This window comes from Agrilus planipennis, unplaced genomic scaffold (genome assembly GCF_000699045.2).
Source record: "Agrilus planipennis isolate EAB-ADULT unplaced genomic scaffold, Apla_2.0 scaffold1, whole genome shotgun sequence".
Taxonomy (NCBI): domain Eukaryota; kingdom Metazoa; phylum Arthropoda; class Insecta; order Coleoptera; family Buprestidae; genus Agrilus; species Agrilus planipennis.
In genome coordinates this window covers 2,781,785-2,797,608 of record NW_020442466.1, presented here as the reverse complement: position 1 = coordinate 2,797,608, position 15,824 = coordinate 2,781,785, and the positions used below count along the sequence as shown (strand labels likewise).

The 15,824-nt window shown below is 34.1% G+C and overlaps 1 protein-coding gene and 2 long non-coding RNA genes across 13 annotated transcripts in view; 2 read left to right on the top strand and 1 right to left on the bottom strand.

The window, feature by feature from the left end:
* LOC108733728 overlaps window positions 1-14,559 on the top strand; it is a 36,248-nt gene extending 21,689 nt beyond the window's left edge. For both annotated transcript variants that reach the window (XR_001937269.1, XR_001937268.1), the window contains exon 2: window positions 14,342-14,559. This is a non-coding gene — a long non-coding RNA (uncharacterized LOC108733728). The remainder of the gene's footprint in view (window positions 1-14,341) is intronic.
* The window catches only part of LOC108733690, a 268,094-nt gene that overhangs the window by 226,376 nt on the left and 25,894 nt on the right, over window positions 1-15,824 (top strand). The gene's annotated exons all lie outside the window — the stretch shown is intronic.
* Window positions 12,257-15,824, bottom strand: part of LOC108733710 — a 199,652-nt gene continuing 196,084 nt past the window's right edge. For 7 of the 8 annotated variants that reach the window (XR_003232486.1, XR_003232482.1, XR_003232484.1 and 4 more), the window contains 4 exons: window positions 15,536-15,769; window positions 15,363-15,468; window positions 15,169-15,301; window positions 12,257-12,608 (listed from right to left, as the gene is read on the bottom strand). This is a non-coding gene — a long non-coding RNA (uncharacterized LOC108733710). Of the gene's footprint in view, window positions 12,609-15,168; window positions 15,302-15,358; window positions 15,469-15,535; window positions 15,770-15,824 lie in introns of all 8 variants that reach the window. The other variant, XR_003232488.1, reaches the window with a different exon arrangement.

Genomic DNA, 15,824 nt, shown 5'->3' with positions numbered 1-15,824 from the left:
TGCTTGCTACCGACCATTCCAAGGCGTTGAACCATCAGATTTGTATGTAATTTTAGAGTCCGGTTTGCGCAAGTAGTTAGACTGGTAATTAGCACCGTCGAAGCATATTATATCGTAGTTAACTTCATATCTAACGTTGGCCGGATGTGACAACATAAAGTAAGTGTTCAGATACTTCAAGTGAATAGATACAGAATTTTTTACAATTAGGAACAATTACGTCACAAGCGATAAACATTTTCGTCCTTTGTCATGCATCAGAGAAACATGGCTGCTAAATATGAACTTGATACATTGAAAACGCTTTAGGGATTGCAAGGTAAAACGACAAAATAAGACAAATGAAATAAATGAAATCAAACGGGACTAACAATTTAACAATATATTTACAAAACTGGAACAATGAAATTAGAAATGAAAAGAACTGAGAATAAAACTAGAAGACTTAGCAGATGAATTGAATTGAGCTGTAGAAAACCGAATTAGGAAGTGTTAATGTTTTGGAAATGAAAATGTTAGGAAAACTATTAGGGCGGAGCTAGAAGCATTTAGATGAAAGTAGGGAACCAATTAGAAGAGAATAAAATCTGGAAATGTGAATATACAAAATACTAAGAAATAGACAGATAGAATGTTAACCCTAAACCGCTGAAGAAACCTATCATTAAAAAGCAATTAAGAAGGGACAATAGTTATTGACATCATGCAGTTAGTACGTGAAGTTGAAATGTTAAAAGGGATTATAGAAAAGTCCAAGTAACAAAGTTATTTGCAGAGAACACAATAGATAGGTACATACACGAAAGATTTGAAATAGAAATATTAAGACAGATATTTACATAATGAGAATAACAGAACAATACAACACAATTTTAACAGAAAGTTTGAAAAGATATTTACAAACAAGAATAATAAAAATAGAAATATATATAGAAACATTTTAACATGATATAGCGGCCAGGTATGCGCGGCCACAACGCTAACACTGTTTATTGTACTTTTAATAGTAATATGGAAATACATACTTACAATTGGCAGTACTTACCAGTCATTTGTGAAATGTCAATGACGTTTGAAACGATTGAGATCTCATTTATTTGTACTTTTAGCAGTAATTTTAATAATAATTTGGAACCGTCTTTACTCTATACTTGGCATTATTGCCAATTCTAGAATGTCAATGACGTTTGGCACACTGAAATTTCTCTTGTTTGTTCTTTGTTGTAGTTTCAATGACATATGATAGTGTAGTGACTGCAATGTTACAAACTTGACAACAGAAATTTTGTTATTCTTGAGAACATGCAATTGTCTTAACTTATGAAAGGTTACCGGACTTCACTGTCAGTACCGTAATTCCTTTTTCTTCCTTCTCGTACGTAAATTATTGGTTAACGGGTTTCGCGCCGCTGATTGGTATGCGTGGACACGTATAATAAATTTTATTAATAGGCAAAAGTATGCGTTATAATAGCATTGTAACCGTGGTTAAGAGCCAATCGCCTGTACGTTTACCAACCTGTTGATTGCGGTAAATGCGTGTAAGTACGTGACAAAGATACTTAGCATTCAATCGAACCTAAATATATGTATTTTATATACCGGTTGCTAAAGAGCAGATCTTGGCGTAGGGAATCTCAAAGTGCGAACTGTCAATATATATAAAAACTGTGTATTTTCCCACAAAAAAAAACTTCCAGCTAGTGTATGCGCACGGCGCCGTTCTCTCAGTATTAGAGATGTCAAGATTTGCATTTTCGCATATGGTATATATGTTAACGGTAATCCGTCATTGCATACAATTCCTAGGAAATGTATATAATTCCTAAAATCACCCGGAAATGTGTGAAATCAATTATATTAAACCCATTTCTTTGGAAATCTATACATTTTCTAAATAGCAATCGGAAATGTATTACATTCAAGATGTATTCACAGATAACTCTGATTCTCAGTTTACCAAGTGTTTTATTCATTTTATTCACAGAGAGCATTAGTTTTATGAATTTCTTAGTACCTGCAATATCGGAATTTTATACAATTGCTAGGAAATGTGTATGTTTCCCAGGATGTGTGTATTAAAAAATCTTTGAAACAATATTTTATGCATTTATACAATTTCTAGATTTCATACATTTTCGGAAACATATAAAATACGTACAGAAACTGCAAAAGCAAAAGAAAACGTTATCTCCATATAGTTTTACACCACATTCTTTTATAGAAAGAAAATTCCTACAGGAAATGCTATTATACAATTCTGGCAGTTACACAATATGAACTTGTAATAATTAACAATTTTTGAATTACCTACACTTATGAAACCAAATTACTGCTTAACTGACTCCGATGGTAACTTTAGAGTATAGTGACTAATTAAAATCATAATAAATTTATATTTTTATTGATGTGCTGTATTAATAATAACCTTTAAATAATACAGACGATTGTTAACATGAAAGTTGTAGTATTTTAATGACCTCAATAATATTTAGGACAAATATTGTTCATATTTTTCTAATTACGAAATATTTATTGTATTTATGGTATAAACTACGTTACAGTAATTGATATATTTAGTTACCTTCGCCCTTTAACTACTAAATTACTAAACGACGCGGCGTGAAGTCAATGTTTCTAGTAGTACAACATCAGAGCTCATTCGATGGCCGGTAAATATTTTTTGTTTCGTTACTAGTACCTTCTCTGAACGTCTTCTTCGGGACGGAGGCTAACTATTAATTTCCATGCTGGTATATCTGCCTGTCAGGGTGTAATTACCTTTGGTAAAATTTTCGTATTTATTTAAGACGTTACGTATGTGTGCGTGAATGTTTGTATGTGTTGTGCATAACGAGAATTTACTTCGTTGGGGTTCTTCGGTGTTGTTGCGACCTATCCATCATCAATCAGTCTTGTCTGACAAATTTACCTCTTCAACCGGACCAATCTCGGCGTAAATACCAGATCTTTCGGACTTCTTCTTCGCGACGGGTGCCTTTTCTAGGCGCTACCCCCCGTTGACACGGTTTACGTCCGCTAAGCGCTTGTCACTTTTATTGCTCGGAAAAGGCCAAATTAATAGGGAATCACCCCCAGGGTGCTCACATCGGGTGCCGAACGAGACAGGGTGAATGTTCATTCCAAGGGCGCGTGGACTAATGTGTGAAGGCTTTTTCCTCAAAAAGACAACATTGTTACTTAACAATTCGTCCAGTGTTATATACAGTGGAATTCGTTTATTATGAGTCCGCCTATATTGACCAACCGCTTAATATGATTGCAGTGTTAAGATTGGTTTTCATATTAAATTCTCTATAGAAAAGTTTGGATATAATGACTCCGTTTAAAATGACATATCGTTTATTATGACTGATTCTCAAGAAATAATATCGGCTGTAGTGACTCAAATGATTAATAATAACATTTTCGCTCATTTTTCTGACACTTTTTATGTATATTGATATTACAATTCATCGTTCTTTTTCTTTTTCTGTTGATAAATATATAGTTTGTAGTTTTTCTCTCTGTTAAACTAAATAAATAACCAAAATAGGAAGTTGTTTATTTTCTAAGACTATGCTTTGTATGAAGCCCGCTTAGTATGACGTGTTTGTCATTTCCCTTCGATGTCATTATAAGCGGATTCTACTGTAGCTATTTTTACACTATAAATACTGCTAAATAGGTAATAACAATTTATTTTATTTAAAAACAGCATTTCTCAATATAATACTAAAAGGAATATTTATTGTATAAAGTTTTCACCAATGTTCTAAAAGTTGAATTCAAACTTGGAACGATTTGTTTGATTTATTCTGTGATACAAATTACCCTTGACTGCGAAAAACGAAAAATAACCATAACACATTGAAAAATGCATGTACCAATGTTTACATAAGTATGGGAGGGGTGGTAAGAACTTTGCTTACTTTTGCTGACGAGGGGATGAGGGGTTAATAATTGCAAAAAATCTGGTTACGTAATATTTATTGTTAAAATATAAATGGAATTATAGTTAAGAAAATTATTCGGTAACGCGCATATTTTACACAATGTACAATTTGAAACATAATTTTAATTTCGTGTAATTAATTATGTTGAATTGTGGAATTCTGGAACTTACTGCTTCCTAATAGTCCCTTTAGCTTTGAAACGGACCTTTTAGACTTTATCTTTTGTTCATATTGCATAGTTTTATTGCATTACAAAAGGGAATTTGTAGGTTTATGCTGGGTGGTGTTGTAAACGCATTTACTGGTTGAGTTTGGCTTCATCTCCATTTAGGGTGATTTACGACTGGGGTGAACTCACGGACAATGGACGAAGAGCTTTGCAAAAAGCTGTTGTAAAAGTCCGATTGTGTTTTTCGTTTATGACGGTGCCCAAATTTAAACATTTGCACAGGTTTTATGGAGTTTTGGACAAATAAAAAAAATTCAAGCGTAGAAATAGTAGCGCCGTAATGTAGTTGCAAATTTCGTTTTAAAAATCGTAAATTATAATTTGTTCCGGTTTTATAAGCGTCGTAAATAATACCATTAACAACGCTGTTCAAATACAAATGACAGTAGTACAGGAGATTTACGATATAATGAAGTAACGAAGTTAGCGGACTATAATAAAATAATAAACTCTTTTTGTAGCGGTAAAATGGAATTATTAAGTGGGTTTTTTTTGTATCGTGAATTGATTACAAATCGTTACCCGGTTTATTGATATTTATTTTGTAACCGACACCGAAATTATTATTAATTCAAAAAAAAGGAAAAAATACAGACCAGAGCGAATAGGATTTCGTAGGACATCCTGAAGCTAATTGTTATAAAAATTATTATTATTAAGGAGTTATAGATAGACCAGTGTTTCGAGTCGCAGAAGTCATAAAAGTGTCATCTAAAGGAACTTGTCTACCTGAAACATTTCGTTAATGAAAGTATAACAAAATTTTATTTCTTCCAAAATTTCCCCTTTCAGATCTGCTTTGTACTGTAATAATTATACAGCGTGTTTAATATTTGTTAATGTATAATATTCAGAAACGAGACAGGTCAACTCTTGAAATAGAAAGATTTGACCCGGTTTTTGCATACAAGCAGTAGCGTACGTTTAAGTCTTCGTAAACTTGAAATAAATACAATCCACATGTGTATTAGAAAGTATTTTAGATTCCCATATCCAGACATCCTGTCGTGCTTTTTTAATAATCCTTAAGTATAAGACTTCTTATTCTTATTATTTATTATTGATCTATTACATATCGTTTATAACAATTACATTTTCGTTTGTGTTACTTAAAAATGTATGCATGTTTCATCCAGTATTCTGCGAACTTTCAGTTACTTCGAAAATTTAAATGTACGCCACTGTATGTGTATTTTACTCAGCCATTTAAAGTGGCGGCTTAAGTAATAAAACTTTTAGAAGATTTATAAGCTTATTTTGTCGAATGGCCAATTAGAATAATAGCCTGAATTTTATTTAGTGACTATATTAAGGGAAAATAACCCTTATTGAGTTTATCTTTGCAGTTGAAATTCGACAGAAATATTGTGCTATCTGCGAATCTCACTATTAAATAAAACAGAATAGTGGAATTCGTTTGAGTAGACCCTTCTGAAAGTTTTCAAACTATTTTGACCTTTGTAGGCACAGGTACATAACAGAATATAAAACGTGTTTCGTTTGAATGGTGTCATAAAGTTGTAATTGCACATACGCATGAGCAAAGGCGGTCTGTTGGTGGCAGTTTTGTTGCATGAGTTGCCACTTTAGATAGCTCAGAGTTTACTCCATTTTTTAAGTTGTACCTCTGGGGATGGTCGTAGGGTAACTGTCTTTATGACTGGTAAATTATGCAGTTAATGATTTACAGCTTCTGCTAACCGAATTCAAATAAATTTTTGTTACATAATTCCACATATAATTAAAACTAACTTTCTTTCTTGTTCTTTTACTTCTACTATGATACTTTCCCACATATCAAATTTTAAGGTTCAGCTCAACGAAAAATATTGATGATTTTTAATAATAGACCAATACAATAGTGGTTTTAACAGGTTGTTTGCATATTTTCCCAATACAATAAGTTAGCTCTCATTGACGAAGAAAATGTTTTAAATTCAGGAAAAATTGGCTCTTATCAACCCAACTGTTTTAACCCTTGATTTGTTTATGAAAAGTGCATTATTTTTATGGTTGTTCAGAAAGCGATATTTATTGATTCATTGCTCAGAACGTATGTGAGTTTTTAGTATTACCATACGAATACAGTTGAAGTTGTTTTATTTGTCGAAGTATCGAAGTAAAATTTTCAAATGCCACATAAATGGGTAGTTGTCGTTTGTAAGACTTGACGGTTATGCTTGTGATAGCGTTGTAAAATTGAATAACGGTCGCAAAATATTCTGCGAAATGGTCATACAAAAGGGCACGTTGCACTCCGGAATAGGCGACGTGCATATTATTCTGAAACGTAAAACTTCAATTGCAATGTTTACCGTTTGGACTGCTTGTTGGAGGACGATTCACATGAAGAGATTTCCCGAAGACTATTACTCAGTCTGATGGCCTTTCGGCGACATGTGGAGCCTTCTACTACGAATAAATTTAAATTTGAATCGACTCTTACGACATCGTTTCTCTTGTAGAAGGGATTTTCGGTCTCGAACGCCAACAGTAACAGTAAACAACTTCAATGACTTTGTCAAGGCTCTTCATGATTTGCACCGTATCATAAAACAGGTGCCTGCCAACAATAATAAATCTTGCGTCAATTTGTGTTGTGAAAGAACAATAATAATAATTTCTTCAATTTATTTTCCTTTTTAAAATGTGGGTAAAGGTCTAGATGGGGGGGGATCGAAAGAGGAGGTCTCCCCCACCACTGTACCATAAAAAGTTCGTAGCAGTCTCACCCCCAAAGTTATTGGGGTTAGATGATGGCCCCCACCCCCTTTGGGGGGATCGAAAGAGGGTGGTCACCTGAGTAAAACTCCATAAAAAATTTGCAGCGGTCTCACCCCCATAAAAAGTTATGGGGGTGGAAAGTTGATTATTTTGACAATTTTCATACACTATAACTTAAATAAAATTCAATAAAAAAAAATATTTTCAAGCAGGTGGAGGTGGGGGATCGAAAGAGGGTGGTCACTTGAACAAAACCCGATAACCTAACCTAACCTATTGATAAAAGATATTTAAATAATGTTTTATATAACTTTCTCAATATTTTTATGTATTTTCCATTAGTTTTACCTTTGAATATTGTTTAAGAATGACTGTATAAATATTTACATGCCTAGAAATATATAAAAATTGGCATATTAATTAACTTTGAACCCCCATAACTTTTTATGAGGGTGAGACCGCCACGAACTTTTTATGGTACAGTGGTGGGGGAGACCTCCTCTTTCGATCCCCCCACCCCACCCCCTTCGGCGGTGGGGGCCATCATCTAGACCTTTACCAAAATGCGGGTAGGACTCATGCCTCGAGATGGAGGGTAACATGTCTATCCAAGTAACCATTACATACAATTGAATTGTAATTAAACATATTGGTCTTCATGTATCACCACCATTACGTCATCACAATTTTTGATAGGAAAGTGGGTTTTGGTCGAATGAAATTTTCCGAAAATGTTCTTTGAACCGTCCTGATCAAAAGTCACAAAAGCTGTAAGTAAAATGTCTTTGACCGTTCAAACTTAATTTAACTTAGCCCTTAAACTGTCGAATTTAATCATAAAGCGGACGCTTTGACTATTTCTTGAGCTATTTTAATTGTTTAATTTGTTAGATGATATCTATGAAATTAGAATTTAACACTTTTTCTATTATTTTATTTTAATGGTAGAAAGGGTCGACTGCTCGAATTTTGATCACATTGTGAATATGACTGCATATGAATACTGTATGTAATATATAATACATGACTTTTTACATTATAATAGGAATTTTTAATTTTTAGACGATTTAGAATTTTGAATAAGATGTTTCATTACAATGGACGGAACCCTCTTTTCTTATCAAAACTTGCGTAGTTCTTTGCAGATCGAAAAATCTAAAATAATTTTTTTGAAAACTGTAAGATAATTAAGATGAAGTGCTAATGAATGTAATAATATTGGTTGGTTTCAATTTTTGTTTAGAAATTTAATACACGGTAAAATTGCGTTTTCAATTTTCAGAAATATGAACTTGTTAAGCGTTCACATTCAATAAACATCTACAGTAATTGTTCTAGGCAAGTGTGGGAGACATTTGCTTTTAAGAGAATGAGATAAATTGGAAGTTTTTAGTAAGAGCCTCGGTACGGTCGCTTCTCAGCTTAATTAATGTTGAATGCAGCTACACTATGGTATATATGTATGTTTCCGCTAAGAAGTATCTCCGACATTAAATTGTAGGAGCGTGAGTGAGAATTGCAAAAAACGATTAAGTACAGTTGGGCTGCTGTACTTAGTGCTGTTGTTGTTGCTATTATTATTACTATTGTTATTATTATGCTATAAGTACACACATGAATAAATAGCAAGCTGTGGGAAGGTCGTCGTTTTAAATGTCACCGGCGTGTATTAGTCGAGATGTTAATGTAACCTTACCCCTCTATTTTGTCACCGTTTTGAACTGAATGCCAGCCTTTTTATGAGAAAATTAACAGCGACAGATACAAGTTGCAGCCATTGTTTTATTGTCGTTGATGTATTGTTTGAACGTTTACTATTGAAACTAGTAATAATGTAAGCGCAACAAGTAATGCAATGAATTATTGCTTGGTGTATAAAGATTTCCTTTTGAAGTAAAACCTCCTTAATGCTGCGCCTGAGTTTCGAACAATTCCAGCGATAATAAAACGTTAGGCTGTGGGTATCTATAATAGGGTAAATGTTAGACCCCACGGCATTTACCCTTAAAACCGGTCTTCTGACTATCCGATCCCACTTCTCGTATGTGGGCAAAGGATGTCGTTGCCGGTACAAATGGGGGGTAGAAGTCATTTCTGCAATGACTTCGATGGTTACTCATCAAACATGGTAAAGGAAACTTTACCGACATGAGTAGTAGGATTTAAAAATTCCTACGACATCATCCCCTAAAAGGGGCTCATACATAATTTTCAATCGTTATTTCGCTTTAGAGAAGTGCCGTTTTAATCATGATAATTCGCATTATCACTGTTTAAAAAATTCTGTGTAATAATTTGGTGTTACTTTAGTAAGGGATAGGATTTCACCCCACGGTTAAAAGCATGGTTTTCGTAGATTTTACTGTCGACATCATAAAGGTTTTAATTTTCGCAATGCAATAAATAATACTAGGGTTGAACCAGATAGTTATTTTGCCGACAAAACTACTTTAGATACGGTTAATGATTCGTGTCTTAGTTCTCAGGACCTTTCCATTAAATACCACCCTTACCAATGTCCCAAACCACATTAACTCCCGTTCAAAAAGTCGCTTAAGCACTGGACCAATGAAATTTTAATCCTTGATTGACGAAATAAATTAGTTTAGTAATCAATTAATAATACGTTTAATTAATAACAGTACAATTTTAATTACAAATTTTCATTAGGTAGAATCTTTCTTATACTTTTAAAATTATTGTTGCTGATGTTTTTTTTTCTTTTTTCTTTGGCAAAATTCCCCGGCGCTTCCGAATACTCGGCGTCATTATGTGGTAGGTACTCGGCCGGATCCTAAAAAAAGTGCCAAATCCGCCGGTTACTAGATCCAAAGCAGGTACCCGGTCCATTTCTAATCGTAAATAATCACGTAATCATGTTTAGTATTAATTTGTTTATATTATTTTTAACATACATGTATATAATTGGATTTCGTACATATTAAGAGGGAGAATGACAATTCGTCCCTCATGGGAACCAATTCGTCTATCGGCTTACGTGTCTGTTATTTTTGGGTACCAATTCGACCCTGCTCGCTGATAGTATTTGTATGTACAGGCCGAACGAAGGAAGCTGGTGAGCGGTTGCGCAGGTACTTGCCCATTTATGACCTATTTGGGTAAGTCATTTGGAACCGATACACAAATAAGCTTTCAGTAGGCGTAAATTATAGTATTGATACAGATAGGACAGTAGCGTACTAGGAAATAATGTAGAAACATAACTTACCAAAAAGAAAAAATATACCTATTGCTTTTGTTTTATTGTTAGTTTTCACATTCACCGTCATCATGGAAATCTCTATCACTGTCACCAACATCAACAATTAGTTCTTATGTTTGTATGTCTATTACTTGTTCACTAATACCTGCTTTTAAATATTTAATCTACGCCCCTGATAGGAAATACTGAAGAAAGAGGGCTGCAATCGTTATACTTAAAACTGTCTACTTTCTCCACCGCGCATCCATGCCATTTTAAAATTTCCGCCAGCTTCCAGCGTGAGGCCTGTACGTACTGATATTTTCAGGCTTGTCACAAAAGTGATTATCCTTGTGAAATCCTACAGTGCGTTGTTAAAATTCGAACGGCATCTGAACCGCAGCAAGTTGTAGCTGTTAATGTTAATTCAATCGTTGAAATTGTTATAGCTACATCCGTTGGCAACATTGTTTTTCGCACAAACCTATATTTCGTCGACAGGACTGTAACTCGTCCACGAAGACCAATAACTCTCATAGTGGCCGTCGGCGCAGCTCCGGCCTCCAAGCCTATCATTACCCGCGTTATAAAATACTTAAGCACTACCTGCCTGTAATCATTTGATGTTCTGTAATTTTCCTTTTATTTAATTTGCCTTGTCCGCTAATGCCCTTCTGGTCCATGGTTTATCCCGTCTCTCGCCGGTGCTATACCACGCAGGGTATGTGTGTATGTACGTAAATCACATTATGTATAAATACTCGTATATATGTACAGTGTATGCACATATACATTCGGCTTTGTCTGCTATGCGGTTTTCTTTCAATTATTACCGCGACCAGTTCATTTTTTACCGCACCGAATCGTTGGATTTTACACCCGTACTAAAGCACCCCGACGATTCGTAATTGCCGCAGGTTTGATGGAAGTCGCTCACGTAATTTCTACACAAAAATACTCTTCAAATGAACACTGGTTTGTACTAACTGCCTATTATATTTCGTTACTTCGTTACGCGTACTTTTCATTAGATTATAGTGCATATATTCAATTCAATTCAATTAGTATGATTTAGGCATCGATTTTTTTTTGTAGTATTTAAATATTTAAACTTTCGAGAATGCTTGTTATGTGAATCAAGATAATCATCAAAATCAAAATAAACAGTGTTACAAATTACCTTTATTGTTTTCGACATTAATGTTTCGATCTGTGATCATTATCAAGAGTATCTTATTATTAATAGTAGTAATAAGATACTCTTGATTATTAATAGTACCTAATAATATAATCTTAATAATCGAAATAATATTGATCAGAACAGTAAAGGTTATTGGTGAAACTGTCAAAATGGTTATTGTAATCGGTTTTTATTTAAATTATGCCGCGTTTTACTAATTCGTTATTTTATATCGTATTAGACATGAATTAAATAAACTGTTAGATCGTATTATTAAATTCTGTCTAGATAGGTAGTATTCCCTTTTGGTTGTATTTGTTTCCTTTTCTGTTACATTAGTAGTATTAGAAGTAAATAACTGTTTAGAATGATTAGTAGACTTTTATCTGTGTTTGTACTATTTCATTTTTTTTTTAGATTTTCCTTATTGTTATGTCATGTAGGGATGTAGATAATCTAATAAATCTTTTGTTTGCTATCATCGCTATATTATAATGAAAGTAGTATTATAGTTTTGATAAACTTCTTTTATTTGTTGTAAAAGTTTCTAAATTTAAATTAATAATTAATGCAAAAAATGGGGGTAGAAATGCATGTATATAGTTTCTTGTTGTTGTTGCGTATTTAGTCTATTGCATTTATTTATTATTTGTTCTATTTAATCTGTTTTTTCCAGGGCATTTGAAATTTATTATTTCGAACGAACAGATATTTATTTTGTCGCGCATTTGCCAGTTTCAAATGTAAATTTTCATTTTTGTTTTTTAATTTTAATGTTAACTAATTTTCTTAATATGTACTTATTTATTTCATTTTAATACGTTTTTATTCTTATAATATTTGCAATTTTTCCTATTAACTCAAATACTTACCTTGTGTTTTTACGTTCCATGTTAGATATTGGTTTACTTTTTTTTTATATCAATTTTAATTCATAAATTAATTGAATAATTCAAACAAGAACATTTTTTTTAAACAATTTATATACTCACATAAACTTACATTTAAAGTGGTAAATGTGTAACATAAATAAATATTAGTACATCTAAATAATACATTTCAATTACATTACATAACACAACACAGTACAACCTCCCTCTTAACTCATTCGACATATCCTCCATATTCCTTATTTAATTAATTCCATTCCCTAAACAGTTAAGTCTATCCTTTATTTAATTCCATAATCAAATAAATTCCATTTCTTTATCCAATTCTATTTCAAATAATTCCATTTCCATTCCATATCTTTTTACTTAATTCCAAAATGAACCCCATTCGACACATAAATAATCAAATCTCTCCATCATTTCCTTCCTAGACAAATAATTTCCTAATCAAATTCTTTTCCTTTTTATACACAACATACGCACACAAAAAATTACCCTTCCTCTTCACTCCTTCGACTATCCTCCTCCTCACTACAACCCGACTCCAACGCCGACGTAACATCCCAATGTCTTCCTTTCCTACATTGACACGGGACACCACCAACACATCACAGATGCGGAGGTGGTGTCTTGTGTCAAATGCAGGAGAGGAAAATAACGGGACGTCACTTCGGTGCTGAAGTCGGGCTGGAACAGGAGGAGAATACGTCAAAGGTGTGAAGAGGAAGGCGAAGGGAAGGGGAAACAACCCAAACCCTCCTATCCTCCTTCCCTCTGGACTCCCCTCGACACATTCTCCTCTACATCCCGACTCCAACGCCGACGTAACATCCCCAATTTTCCTTTCCTACATGGGACACCCAACACCACCACACAAGTGGTGGTGGTGGTCAGGTGTCTCATGCAGGAGAGGAAAATGTAAAGGGGATGTTACAGTCGGTGCTGAAGTCGGGACGAAGGAGGAGGAAGAGGGAAGGAGGTGGAAGGGGAGGGAAGGGAAGGGAAGGGAAGGGAAGGGAAGGGAAGGGAAGGGAAGGGAAGGGAAGGGAAAGATAGAGAGAAGGAGATCGTCTTGTTAATGTGTGTATGTATATCACACGTGTGATATATATACAATTGTACATATACACATCAACAAGACGATCTCCTTCTCTCTATCTTTCTTTCCCTTCTTCTGTCTATCTTTCTTTCCCTTCCCTTCCCCTTCCCTTCCCTTCCCTTCCCTTCCCTTCCCTTCCCTTCCCTCCCCTTCCACCTCCTTCCCTCTTCCTCCTCCTTCGACACATCCTCCTCCTGTTTCATCCCGACTTCAGCACCGACTGTAACATCCCCTTTACATTTTCCTCTCCTGCATGAGACACCTGACCACCACTTGTGTGGTGGTGTTGGGTGTCCCATGTAGGAAAGGAAAATTGGGGATGTTACGTCGGCGTTGGAGTCGGGATGTAGAGGAGAATGTGTCGAGGGGAGTCCAGAGGGAAGGAGGATAGGAGGGTTTGGGTTGTTTCCCCTTCCCTTCGCCTTCCTCTTCACACCTTTGACGTATTCTCCTCCTGTTCCAGCCCGACTTCAGCACCGAAGTGACGTCCCGTTATTTTCCTCTCCTGCATTTGACACAAGACACCACCTCCGCATCTGTGATGTGTTGGTGGTGTCCCGTGTCAATGTAGGAAAGGAAGACATTGGGATGTTACGTCGGCGTTGGAGTCGGGTTGTAGTGAGGAGGAGGATAAGTCGAAGGAGTGAAGAGGAAGGGTATTTTATTTTTTTTGTGTGTGTGTGTGTGTATATTTGTTGAAGGTATGGAAGTTTCAGACAAATGAAAATTTTGTTGATTTAAAGGATAGGTAAATAAATAAAGATTTAAAAGGACAAGTAATTATTTATAAAGGGAAACGATAATTATCGGACGAAGGGAAGTAATGTGAATGAAAGTTTTGATGATTTAAAGGAAAGGTAAATGAATATTTTTTTTAATGATTTAAAATAATTATGGGTTAAGAAAGGTTTTGATGATATAAAGGGAAACAATAATTTAATGAATATATGGGGGCAATAGAATGAAGATGGAAGAGTATTTATGTATAATTACTGTTGTTTTATAAGTTCGTGTATATTTATGTGTGTATATTGATATATTTTGTTTGTATTATGTAATAGGTTGTAGAAATGGACAGTGATAAGTTATGAAGGGAGGACCAAGGATTTCGTGGAGTTCAAAGAAGTTATGTAGCTGTGTTATTGTTGCTTATGGTCGAGGATGATTTCTAAGCAACATTTCCTACAAGCACATGAAAATACAATACATATTATTGTAATTGAAATGATATGTAACAAATAAAATATGACTATGAAAAATAAATAAATGATTTGTGATATATATGTGTTTTATTTATTATTAAGTTGTAAAAAATTAAAATTTAGAATAAAAAGCCTTACGAAAAGAATATTGTAAATTTAATAAAATTATAATAATAGAAATAAATTGCTTTACACCTAATATAGAGAAAATTGAGAATTAGTGAAATTTAAAAAATTATTTATGGAAAAAAATATAACTGCAGATAATGCGAAATTGTAGGTAATGTTGCATTGTATGTATTAAGTGCTACATAAATTAGGGGTAGTATTGAGGTAAAAATTAAGGGATAAGACGTAATTATAGTGTATATGATAGGCATTATGTGTGTGTGTGTGTGTATGTGTATAAAGAATAATGAAAGTAATTGGGGTGGTAGGTATTGGATTGCAGATAATGAGAATGTTTAAGGTGTCAAATATGATGGACGTAGTATTGAGGTAAAAAGGTAGTAAAAATAATGGATAAAACTTAATGAGAGTGCATGTGATTGTTGATTGGAATGTAGGTATTATGTGTGTAAGAGTAAGTGTCAAATAACTAGGGAAGAGTGAAAATAATTGGGGTAGGTATAGGTAAGAGGTTTGTCAGTGTACCCTGAAAAATATGAATAAATAAAAATGCTTACATGCTGGTCCATTTTAAAGAATCTGCTGGATGGATGATCCTGCCAGGATTTCCAAAAAATCATCAGATCTTTCCAACGCTCCAACGAATTTTCTCAGTGTTCCTTTTGAAGGCGTGAAGAGTATCTTGTTATCCTACAAACGGATCAAAAATTCACATATATGTTCTTGTCGACAACATTAAAAACATACGCACTCTTCTCGGTTGTCCAGTCAAAGATTGCAATAAACTTCTCAAGTGATATTGCCAATGTTTTCAATGAATTTCTTCTGTGATCTTATGAGCTCTTCATTCTTTTATTCTAAGGAATTAAAAAATGAATTATTTAAATCGTAGAAGTATAAATATAAATAAATAAAAATGCTTACATGCTGATCTACTTTATATAATTTCCGATCCATGGTGGTAGTTGCAATTGCTTCAACCAATCTCCTAGATGGATGGTCCTGCCAGGATTCCCAACGAATTTTCTGGTCCTACCAACGCTCCAACGAATTCTTTAAGAAGGTTCTTTCCAGTTGTCGCAACCACTTAGTTATTTGAAGGATTCCAACGAATTTTCTTAATGGTCCTCTTCAAGGCTTGAAGAGTATCTTGTTATCCTAAAAACGAATTAAAAATTCACATATATGTTCTTGTTAACACGGAAAAAATGGA